At 34.8% G+C, this 13945-nt stretch overlaps 1 pseudogene; it reads right to left on the bottom strand.

The window, feature by feature from the left end:
• Positions 1-4310: 4310 nt before the first annotated feature.
• Positions 4311-13945, bottom strand: part of LOC135226138 (uncharacterized) — a 55569-nt pseudogene continuing 45934 nt past the window's right edge.

Genomic DNA, 13945 nt, shown 5'->3' with positions numbered 1-13945 from the left:
ACTAAATAGCTTTATGTTTGTCCTTAGACCGTGTTTTTTGTGTTAAATTACATCCGTTTTTTCCAGAGATCACTCGCCAGTGGAGAAACTTCCTGGTATTCAGGTAAAAGATAAAAAAAAATTCTGCTGAATCACCTCTGCTTGAATGACTTTACGGATATTACTTTAGATAGATTATCAGAGAGATTCATCCACTACTGGTTGGGCGATTAACATTAAAATTAGCAACAATAAAAAAATGCGATATTTATAACTTCCGTAATCACGATATGTATACTTTTAGGCTTTGTTCGCGGAAATCGTTATATTTCAGAGTGTCGGGAAGGATTAAAATTTCATTTCCCAGCAAGGTCTTTTTACACGCACTAAGACATTCGAGGGTGCATGCTTCTCGAGATTTTGCGTGCAAAGTGCGACTGCGGTTGTGGGGAGAATTCTGTTGGGTCATTTGAACAATGTTACGATTTATGAGACAAATGTATAGTTCCTTTATATAAGTTATTATTTGATTAACTGTCTCATTTTTGTTCAAACGGATTTTAATATGTTTGAAGGTTTATAGGATTTCCTTTTGATAAACACGCCTTTATTGCAGGATGTAAGATAATATTTTTGTATACCCTAGATGGATCTTACAATTACCCGCCCTAGATACAGATAAATGCTTTTTATAACTATAGAGGTATCTGTAAGCGCTCTCTTATCCGGACTTCTCATTAGGGAAGTTCGAACAACAGACGGTGAGTCCGTAAATACAGGATAATACGTGTACTAATGACTAAATCAGATATTCTAATTTTTACGGCGCGTAAAGTCGGGCTTAATCCACCACTACTTATAATAACTTATGTATTAAAAAAAAACGAAAACCTGCTCTGATTACTTTATACGGTCGTGTGATGCATAGGGAAATTCCTTTTTAATTTTAAAAAGGTATTTGGGATGTATGATCCAACATCGCTTTTTCCCCACTCTGCTAGAGTCGCTTATTGTGTGGAATTTGCTATGCTTTGAACACTGCGGCAGTTTTTGACTGACCTTGACCGCTTGACTAGGTGACACAGTCCACCGAGTTTGCTTGTTTGATTCTGAACGGGCTACTGTTTCTATTTCTTTTTGTAATAATTAGGATCCTTCTCTTTATTACCATCGGCAACGTATTGTGTGTTTTTAGCATTATGTTGCTGGTTACGTATAAAGCAATGAATGACGAACTATTAGGAACTGAGCGATTACTAATAAGACAAGTTATCACTACTGCATTCAATATTAACTGTTTGTACTTCATTCTTTGCTAAAATTTGAAATAGTGAGGGATCCTGGTCAGCGCATTTAACCTGATGAAAGTTTTTTACAGACATGTTATTCCTGCAATCCAGCCATATTTTTAAAGTTAAGTTGAGTCATTGAGGTTCGATATTTTATATAACTCAAAAAACTCAAGGCTAAACTGCGATCGGGACTTTGCAAAGGAGCATTTATTGTCATGACCCGAATTAGTGTTACCTCTAATTTATATAGATTTGTACGGGTGTTCCACTTGTTTTTTGTGTGTTTTTCTAATCACTACGGTGCTTAACGACCCTATCCATGCATCTGTATAATACAGACGTCCACTGCGTAAACGCATATTCACTGTTTAATATAATTTGTTACGTAAGGGATTAATAATCACCCAAAATGATAAAATTAACATAGTATATGATTATGTATTTTTTCAGTAGAACTTCTGGAAACAGACACTCAAAGATAAAAAAAAACTCGCAGTAGCGAAATCTCAATGATGTAGATAATTTCTGTAAAAAAGTAAGATTAAGAATGTCTCGTAACTTCAGCCACAGGAATAACGAAATTCGACCTGTAAAGGAAACACTCAAAGTTACTCCAAATGAATAAAAAATTGTACTTAGCTTGCTTTTGTGGGAAGTCACGGTGTTTCCGATAACGACACACGGCCTTGGTCCTCCTTCTCTATTTAGCGGATGACCTGGTTTGGCTTCAGTTTCCCCGTGCGCGTTGTTTCGATGATTCGAGCCCTTGAAAGATCCGATGCTGCAGACGCGTTCGGTTTGTTCTTGAAGTTATTCACTAACGATGATACTAAGTTGCTTGAAGAATCTGTTGCTTTCGTCGTCGTTGAAAAGTTCTTATTGTTTCTGAAGTCGCTCACTAACGATGATACTAGGTTGCTTGAAGAATCTGCTGCTTCCGTCGTCGTTGACTTCTTATGATACATGATTTATTATTCTGGTTTTTTCTTCGTAGGACGTTGTAGAGTTCTTCTGGTACGCTGGCCACCAATATTAGGGCTTGTGCCTTGTATGATAAGGCGCCCTATGAGGTAATGTTAGACTAGCGATAATCTATACGCTAAGTCGGTTGGTATTGCACTTCCATCTTCAATGGAGTGTCTGGGGTTTTGTAGATCACTTACGAAGTCGGTATTATCTTTACGACGATGTGTTAAACTCATGGTTCGGTGAGTTCTTGTAGAAAACACTAAGTATAAAAAATTATATATTCTTCTGAAGTTTTACATGGTGAAGATCAGGTATGATTGTACAAGTCTTCTAATAACGATAGCTTGATCGCTTCTGCCAATGATGATGGCTAATCCTATTCCTCTACATGATAAAGCTTAGGTAAAGAGGTACAGGTCTTCTAATGACAATAGCTAACTCTGTTCTCCCTGGTCTACCATCTCTGTTACAAGTTATGAAGGAACAGACAGTAGTTCGAACATATGAACATACATACAAATGACATAGTTTCATACGAACACACAATCCAAAATGAGACACGCTACAGATCACGTAGGCGGTAGTTGTCTCAAGCAGGGAGCTTGGACTGTTTCAAAACAAATGAATGACTACAGATGACGGCATGTTATCTTAGCCTACATACTTATGGTATACGTCATCTTTAGCGTCTCTAGTCTGATCACATTCCTGCAAGCAATCTTTTATTATATGGACTAACATTCCATATTTTTATTATGTAAACACTTACATATATATATATATATATATATATATATATATATATATATATATAGGCCTAGGGTTTTTGATTAATAATATATTGTCCATGTGTTCTCTGTGACCTATGGAATGTGGAGAACAGTGAGAAGGCAAACGACCCGAGAAAGCTGAACAATGAGTTTCTATGGATGACATGCGATAAAAATGCTTAGTTGACAAGTCAATGTACTGAGTTTTGTTTATGACTCTTCTCAAAGTGCCTTTGTGAAACCTGGGAATGCAGCTAGAATCGTGAGGCACTAACGAAGTGTGCGTTCGTATGTGCGTGTGCGCCTCTTCCCTTTAATAGTTTCATACGCAAGTCTATGGGGGGATTTTGATAGAGGCGTCTTTGAGAGAAAGGCAAGATGCCGTGGCGCTCGCCGGGAGTTTTTATTAAGTGTGTTTATAGTGGTCCAGTTGCTTGGGTGAGTGTTAAGATTACTTTAGCCAAAGAGCGGCTTGTTGTCTGTTTTGACATTTTTAAGAATATCTGATCTTTAGATTTTGTTGCTAAACTTATGTGTACTTACCGGGATGTGTCTGTGTCTTGAAACAGACGGTTCTGGTAGAACAGGCAATGGAGGGACAGATAGTTCCCAGAGGGTGTAGACTGACTGACTAATGGTGACTGCCATTACTATTAGACATTTTACTGTTCGGGGTTTTTTGAGTTAGTCTGTAAGACTTGATTACTTGATTGATTGATTATTTATTCATTGTTAATAAACGTTAATGTTATGATGCACATACGAACGCACACTTCGTTAGCGCCTCACGATTCTAGCTGGCATCCAGTTTCACAAAGGACTTTGAGAAGAGTTAATAAACTCAGTACATTGACTTGTCCCAACTAAGCATTTTTATCTCACGTCATCCATAGAACTCATTGTTCAGCTTTCGCGGGTTGTTGCTTCTCACTGTTCTCCACATTCCATAGGTCACAGAGAACACATGGACAATATAATTATTAATCAAAAACCCTAGGCCTTCATGGCTCGGCCACTACCACGCTAGCCCCTGCCTAGCAAATAGCTTATATAATACAAACACACTGGCCGGCTCAAAATAAATATAAGTAATAACTGCACGTCTCTGGCATTATGAAATAAAGTCTGTTACTCTTATATCTCCAAATAACACTAGACGCATTTTCTCTCTTTTGTTTCTGCATTTAGGATTCTTGAATATCCCTCTCTTTTGTCTGCAAGTAGCTGAACAGACAGCAACAGGCTATAGCAGGCTGTAGGAAGACGGAATGCCTCCACCCCCCTCATTGTAGAAGACTTCTCACGGCTTCTGCAGATCCCCAAAAGACACGCTGTAGAACTCTCTCGCGATTACCACGGTCAACACGGCAGCAACCAATCTCTGCACGGCTGGTGGACGTCTTGCTGGCGTTGGGAAATGTATTCTTTATAATGTGCGTTTCAATGTGTGTGCAAAATTAGGTATGTTTTTCTGCAAATTAGGGTATGTTTTTCTCGCAAAGGTTCAGGTATGTTATACTGCAAATTCGGGTATGTTTTCTGCAAATATGGGTATGATTTTCTGCAAATTCGGTTGTTTTTCTGAAAATTAGGGTATGTTTTTTCTGCAAATTCAGGTATGTTTTTCTACAAATTTGGGTATCTTTTTCTGCAAGAAGCTCGGGCATGTTTCTGCAAATTCGGGTATGTTTTTTTCTGCAAATTAGGGTATGTTTTTCTGCAAATTCAAATATGTTTTTTTTTCTGCAAATTCGAGTATGTCTTATCGCAAATTCGGTTTATTTTCTGGAAATTCGGGTATGTTTTCTGCAAATCCATTTGCGTCATTTGGATATGATAATGAGAGGCTAATGACTTACCTGGTAGATCCCAGGCAACGTACAGAAGAAAACGGGATTGCCCAACATCCATAGAAAGGCACAATCTGAGGTCTTCAGAAGCTGTCCTTTCTGTAAAGGATAAAAGGGCCGGATATGAACATTAAAACGTTTTACAAATTTAAATTTGTTTCAAAAGTAATCAAAAGTATCTCATCCTGAATTTCAATTTTTCAGTTATCCGCAAGAAGCAACCTTAGGTGTTGCTAATAGATAAATTATGTATGGATATATATATATATATATATATATATATATATATATATATATATATATATATATATATATATACTTAAATCCACGGTAAAAACAAAAAGGTAAATAAAACAGGACTTGGAACAAGTACTTTTGTATTTTCGTGGATTCCTAAGTACGTCGGTTCCTTCGTGCTAAATTGGATATAATCTATATATATATATATTATATAATATATATATATATATAAATATATAGATATATATACATATATACATACTACTATATATATATAACTATATATAGATATATAACATATACTATATATATATTATATATATAATAGATATATATATATACATATACATATATATATATATATATTAGGTACTATATACTATATATATATATATATAGTATATATCTAACATATATATCGATATATGTATATATATATATATATATATATATTATATATATATATAGTAAAAAAGCAATCCGAGTTCATCATATTTCTTGCATTCAAGTCCCATTCCTAATTTCCAAGCAACATTTCCGAGCGGCGCGATGCCTCTATCATTTTAATATCTATTATTATTATGAATGTGGAATCCGAACCCAAGTTACCTATGACACTCGTGTATTGAAATGACGATGCAGACAAAGTTTGATAATGGCAGAAGCGATTTCAGTATTAATATGATACGGAATATTTGTTTTAGATACTGTAATTTAATGCTGCTAATCGACCAAATTAATTTAGTGATGGTATCCCTTACAGAGCAGTACTGGGCCGACCAAATGTTGGGTACACGGATTATCAGTCGTACTATACTCATACATTTGTTTGGAATGAGCATGTGTGTTAAGATTTATCCTGATTTATCCAAAGTACATCATATCCAATATGGAGGAAAATAAAAAGAAAAGTACATAAAGATAAAGGAAATAAGGAAGAACACCACCTTTTAACCTTATTTTAAGCATTCATTGAATTAACGAATTATCATTTTGTATTTTAGATGGCAAAATATGTATTTGATGGTAAAATATGAGTTTGCTTTTTATTTACTTGTGTCTCATTTTCGCTGCCGCATTTTCGTGAATTTGTTCGCAGTGCCTGAATTTGTCCCTCACATCCAATATATATATATAAATATATATTGATTATATAGTATAATATATATATATATATATATATATATATACCACTATGTCTCTGTCCTTCGTCAATGGCTTGGGCAATAAAGCCGAAACTGGTCAGGACCTACACCTCATTCTCTCAATTTTTTTCACCTGTTCGATAATCGTGTCAATTTATTTATAGCATATATATATATATATATATATATATATATATTTATATAATATTATATATATATATATATATATATATATTATATATATATATATGGATATATTTATATACGATATACATATAATATAACGTCTAGGAGACGAGTTCATTCCGTCCGAAAGGGGAATATTTTTTACGGCTGTTATAGTCGCGAAAGTCATCAAAATCAGACGCGAAAATCTCTTTGCGGGCAATAAAAATGTCAATCATCGTTCATCATCCAAAATTTTGAGCCGGAGATTCCACGTTTCAGTTAGACCATTCCAGATACATAAATTAAAACAAATCCCTTTACGACTGGTCGTCAAGTGAACTGACCGTTTAGGGCACGAGACGATTTCTGCTTTTCACGCGGATTTTTTTTTTTTTTTTTTTTTTTTTTTTTTTTTTTTTTTATTTTTTTTTTTTTTTTTTTTTTTTTTTTACCACGTTTACACATTTCGATTTTTTTTTTTCAAAAATTATGATTTACACTGTATTTCGTATGGAAAATATGTATCCCAAATTAAATATGAAGATGACTTATTGAAGTATATTGTTACACATAATAATAATAATAATAATAATAATAATAATAATAATAATAATAATAATAATAATAATAATAATAATATAATAATAATAATAATAATAATAATTCATCTAAGAATCTCTGCTCAACTAACCCATTATGTACAAATCGAATTCTAGCGTTTGCTTGCTTGTATAAATTAACCTTTTGGATGCTTTTCAGAAACTGATATCTGTATAGCTTCGGCAAGGAAAATACTTCCTCTTGCTGAGCGGAATTTTGAAATATGAATTTAGTTAGCAAAACTAAATACTACTGTTTTAAAGAGGTTCATTGCTGGTACTTCGATTTTTATTATCACTGATAGAATAGCATCTAATGTAACATGTAAGAACACTAAAACAATAAATAACTGGAAGAACACTAAAAATAAATACAATACCATAAAAGTGTATAAGATATAGAAGTCAACAGAAAATTAGCTGTACATATTATCACTGATAGAAGAGCATCTAATGTAACATGCAAGAACAATAAAACAATGAATAACTGGATGAACACTGTAAATATAAATACAATAGGTCAACAGTAAAAATAGTTTGTACAATGTTAGTGAAAACAATCATACAATCAATTGGATAAAGGCCCCCCCAAAAAAGTTAAATTAACCATTCACTGGAAAGAACCATCCCGACTCTAATTTTATACAAGAGAAAGCTTTAGCAACAACATGATTGGCAGTCTAGGCATAGAGAAACTCATTCCACTATGTTCAGAGGAAATCTGTAACATGTTGAAATTTCATGGAGGAGCTCTGATATTACGGAGAAAGGTTGATCCAGTTCGGAAACCAAGTAACTGACCCGAGGAGATATGGCACCAAGCAAGTATGGATTTTTAGTTTTCAGCTGTCAGAATGTTTGTTTGTACTGTCCCCTGTCATTTATATCGTGGAATTCTACCAGTGTATCACGCCTTCGTCAATGTCTTGGAAATAAGGCCCGAGTTTGTCAGGAACCACAAACTATCTTTTATATTTCCCAGTAGTAATTAGTGATTGATAATTCACGTGTTAGAGTGGTTAACTTGACACACACAAATATATATATATATATATATATATATATATATATATATATAATATATATATATATATATATATATATATATATATATATATATATATATATATAGTATGCGTGCATTACGCTACAAATGTCCTTCAATATCCGATTCGCTCTACCTCGGAATTGATAGATTTTCATATATTTTAAGCAAAGGGGAATTTTTTAGTTGATAATAATTTCCTCTCGTGGATTCGAACCAGCGGACAGAGGAGAAATCAGGACCTCAGTGAAGATACCGACTCGGCCAACAAGTCCTTTCTAGCCGAAGCCATCGTTCACTTGCTAACTCAAAGCTGACTCCTGTCTTTCAGAAATTTCATTCAGTCCCATATAATTACACAATCCCGTAAGTGCGGTTACGCGTTATCAAGAGCCAATAATTACAGACACTGTTGCAAAGTCATTACTATAACCACCGAATAATAGAAATAAATGAAATATTAATAAGCAAGGACGGAGGTATTGAAGCCATCTTCCTGAACTATTCCAGTTTGCACATGTACTGTGAATATTCCAAACGGTTGATACGAAACAACGAATATTCGAAATATGATGTTCAAAACTAGACGTGGATATGGCCGTAGCTGTAAAAGAAAGAGAGAGAAAAAACAACACATACACAGCAAACCTGTAGCACAAATTGGAGGGTCAGATTCAGTACCGGACACGAAATGTTCAGTCCTGAACTTTATTGTCCCTCACAGATTGGACTACGTTGTAAGGATTTTACGGATCCATTGCAACTCTGTTGGTCTCTTTCCAAAGTTTTCGTAACCCATGGATTAGTTTCAAGAATCCGGAAAATAAAAACTACTTAGATGTTTTAAAGCTAAATACTGAATTGGAGAAAGCGATGTCACCCTAGCAGGCGTATTTGCTGGGTAAATAGAAAATTACCACGAGGAATATTTGAAAGTGATCTGATTCCGATATTACGATCAGGAGATTCAACAGATGTTTTATTTGTTGAACTTCAAAATGTTTAGAATAGCATCGCTAAAACGTGAGATTTGTGAACTTTAAGAGTTCTCCAAATCTGGGGAAGATTTGTAATAGTATACTGTAGTGGGAAGAGCGCAATATGTAAATAAATAAGCATTCATATTCCCCCCACACCACACACTCACACACACACACACACACACACACACACACACACACACACACACACACATATATATATATATCATATATATATATATATGATATATATATTATATATATATATATATATATATATATATATATTCTTTTTTCGTACTCGATACAATCACCCACAAAAGTACGGCAATATAACAATTATTTTTCGCACCGTTTATACTTTACTTTCGTTTATTATTTTATTTTTTTATTTTTTTGGTATTTAAGGCTCGTTTTTGTGGATTTAATCAGAGTAAGCGACACGTGCGTTATTTCATTTTTTGCAACTGTGGATTCACTATATGAAGACAATACTGCAATACCTATTAACAAAATGAAAAGAGAAAATAACCGGTCTGGTAATAAAAGAGATATGAAACGGGGCAGCAAATCACTATTACTTTCGGAAGTAAATTTTTCGAAACGGGAGACTTTAATCTCCCTGCTATGACGGACTCGACTGACGCTGATGATCGCTTCATAACGCAATAAACAAAAGAAAAAAAAAAACTTTATTGCTTTCGACGGTTATTGTTCCCGGTTTTAGTTTTTTCATACATCTATTTCAAACGATTTTTTTTTTTTTACTTGCATAGCTTCCTTTCGAGCCAGTTAAAATTCCCGTTTTAAATGTACAGGAATTAAACGTTTCTCGATTCTTCCAGTCGTTATTTAACTCTCTCTCTCTCTCTCTCTCTCCCTCTCTCTCTCTCCACTTACATATAAATAGGAAACCGCCCCAAATATATATATATATATATTATATATATATATATATATGATATATATATATATATATATATATATATATATATACCATATATACATATATATATATATATATAAGATATATATATATATATATATATATATAATATATATATATATATCTATTGCTCCTTCCTTTGCCACTCCTGGCGTTTACAAGGCTATCCTCGAAGTGGTCTGCTCTTTTTGGGGGGGCAATCTCTCCAGTTCAAAAGCTCCCTTAGGAAATGGTTTGTGGAATCACGACCTTTGAACATCAAACTGACGCGTTATCATTATTCCTTGAGGTTAAATCATAATTTTTTTTTTCAATTGTAAATCAATGCTAAAATTAGTTAAGTACGAAACTCTCATATAGTCGCTTTTCTTTTGATTCGAAAATAAATAGCTAAAAGTAATGGCGCATCGAATTGTGAAGTATAAAACCCTCTTTTGCAAAGGCCAAAACGCTTAAGCACAGCTTCTTTGACGTTGATGAGCTCTGCATGTTTTCTTTGAAATCCCGGAGATATATTCCTGCTCATGGCTCCCTTAGCTCCTTCCAGTGCAGTCGGATGGCTCCCCCCCGCCCAGCCTATTTTTTTACAGCAGAATAATCTTTGCCATTGTCTGGATCTCTCTCTCTCTCTCTCTCTCTCTCTCTCTCTCTCTCTCTCTCTCTCGTTCTTCTTTCTTTTATCTACACAGTCTTGGAGAATAACCGTCAGAGACTTAAATGCCCTCCTCTAACAATGATGGCATCATCATTTCAATTTAGCCTTTAAACAGAAGCCTTACGACCTTCTTCCGTGTAAGTTATTTGTGCATCAAAGGGTTTTATCCCTTAGCCGCTGGATTAAGTACAACAGATATCAAAGGATTCAATCCTTTGGAAAAATAAAGTCCGCAGTAAATGTGTATATATATTGCTATATATATATATATATATATATATATATATATATATATATTATATATATATATATATATATACACTACAGGATACCTTCGCCAATTTGGTCATTTTATTCAGGATGAAGAGGCCAACTGCTCTAGTTGGCGAAATCTTCTTGTATACGCAATATACACACATGAGGGACTTTATTTTTTCCATTTGAAAGCATCTCAAATGAATTTCAAGTTTATATATATATATATATATATATATATATATATATCATATATATATATATATATATATATATATATATATATATATATATATATATATATATATATAATATATAAAGTATGTATATATACACATAAGTATATTTTTTCTTCTTCTTCCCAGCTTTATCCCTATGCGGGGGTCGCCGTTTTTAATGAGTCTCTTCCATCTACCTCTGTCTAGTGTCATTTCCTCCCGTACCCCCTTCTCCCTCATATCATTTCTAATACAATCTCTCCACCTGGTCTTAGGTCTTCTCTCCTTCGTTCCATTCCATCCACCTCCACGTACATCACTTCTCTTGCCATTTGTTGCTCTTCTCTTCTCATCAGGTGGCCATACCATCTTAACCTTGCCTCTTGCACTTTCTTTGATGCTTCAGTGACCTCTACTGTACCCCTTATGTGTTCATTTCTAACCCTGTCCTTTTTGGTTAGTCCACTCACCCACCACCTAAGCATCCTCATCTCGGTTACGTCCAACTTTCTACCTCTGTTTTCTTAGTGTGTGCTGCCTCCAATCCATATGTCATTGTTGGTCTGACCACTGCCTGTGCACTCTGCCCTTTAATCTTATAGGGACTCTCCTACAACATGTGACACCAGACACCTTCCTCCAGTGTTCCAACCAACACTGAATCCGGTTGTTAATTTCCTCTTCCATGTTCCCCACATTGTCAATCACTGGAGCCAAGGTACTTGAATTTATGGACCCTTTTGATGTTTCATCCGCCTAATTTGATAGTTGTTTGCTGGTCGCCATCCAATTCGGTTGTCATATATTCTGTCTTTTTCCTGCTTATCCTAAAACCAACCTCTACTCTCCAAGACATATCTCCATCTTTCAAGCTTCCCCTCCTGTTCTCCCCTGTTCTCGGCTACCAAGACTATGTCATCTGCATAGAGCAGACATCCTCTGTTAACACCATCCAAGACGATGTTAAACACAAGTGGGCTCAGCAGCAAGATCCTGATGTAGCCCGACTCCAACTTGGAAATATTCTGGTCTTCCAACTGTAGATCTAACGCTACTCTTTACATTTCTGTACATCTCCCTGATCAATTCTGACATACTTCTCCATCACTCCTCTCTCCCTGAGACATCTCTATATTTCCTGACGTGGTCTATAAGGCCATATGCTAGCAAGCTAGACCTTTTGCTTTTCTCTGTACATTTTCCATACTTTGTCTCAGAGCGAAAATACCATCCATAGTACTGAGCCCCATCATCAATCCTAGTTGCTGTCTACCGATGAAAACTTGTTGCAGTAATACACACATATGTATATATATATATACATACAAATATATAATACATATATATATATATATATATATATATATATATATATATATATATATATATATAATATATATATCAAACGAAGAAAGAATTTTTCTTATCTATGTATCCATAAGTAACCGCGACATTAAAACATACTCCTCTAGTCGGAATCCATCAGCCTTAATCAGTCATCAGAGTTCATCATATCTAACCCATTCAAATCCCCCTCCCCCTCCTAATTTCTACAGGAATTCAGAGCGATGCGATGCCTTTGCCAAATCTCGAACAATTAGGAATGTGAAATAAGAGCCCGAGTTATTTGTGAAGAATTGAAAATGATGATGCAGGTTAATTTTGATCACGCGGGACTGATTCCAGAATTAATAATAGGGAATATTTTAGATACGATAATTTAGTGCTGTAAATCTACCTATTAATATAGAGATGATATACATTATACAGCAGTACTGGCAGTGAATATGTTGGTTAAACATATTACCATTCAAACTGCACATACATTTATTCGGAATGAGCGTGAATGTTAACGCTTAACCTATGTCCAAGAGCGTAGCGCACAAAGATGGAAGAAAAGGGAACATAGATAAAATAAGAAATAACAACTTGACAATTCCTATATATATATATGATATATATATATATATATATATATATGTACTATATATATACACACCCACACACACACACGCACCCACACACACACCTCACTTATATATATCTATATATATATATATATATATATATATATATATATATATATATATATATATATATAGTGTATGCCTAAACAGTCGAGTTCATTCCTTCCAAAAAACAGGAAAATTTTACGACCCAGGCCGCAGATATGTCATTACAGCAATCAAAGCCAGACGCAAAAATTCTCTTGCGTCACTGAGCCGGAAGCTTTTTTGTCTGCGACGTCATAAATCCCTCCGTTCGTGGATGATTACGTCAATCATTTTCATCATCAAATTTTGGGCCGCAGATTCCATACTTTTCAGTTTGCCCCATTCCAGAAATATAAATTAATATCCCCTTATAAAGACTATAGTAGATTCACTTCAAGCGTGCATCTGATGTCTAGGACAGTCTCTTACGACGCTCCTGATTGGCTGTAAATAAGACAGTCACAGAGCTGGAAACTCTCTGTCTCTCGAGAGAGTTCACAGGGTAGGATGTATGTTCCACCTCGCCTGAGGGATACGTCTTTCACAAGTATCTCATAGGAGAGTTGGAACATAGATCCTGCCCATGTGAACTCTCTCGAGACTGAGAGTTCCAGCCCTGTGATTTGGCTTATCAACAGCCAATCAGGGGCGTCGTAAATTGGGACTGGCCTAGACATTAAATGCACGGTTGATGTGAATCTACTACCATAGTCGTAAAGGTGAATTAACCGTTGGGTAAATGATAATTTTCTGTTTTTTCAACTCGCAATGTTTTTGACCCTTTGTTTATGTATACGCATTTCAGGCCCTTTTTTCAGCAACTCATTTATTCTGCCACCA

This window comes from Macrobrachium nipponense, chromosome 14 (assembly GCF_015104395.2).
Source record: "Macrobrachium nipponense isolate FS-2020 chromosome 14, ASM1510439v2, whole genome shotgun sequence".
Taxonomy (NCBI): domain Eukaryota; kingdom Metazoa; phylum Arthropoda; class Malacostraca; order Decapoda; family Palaemonidae; genus Macrobrachium; species Macrobrachium nipponense.
Note: the sequence above shows the minus strand (reverse complement) of the source record. Positions and strands in the feature narration are given on the sequence as shown.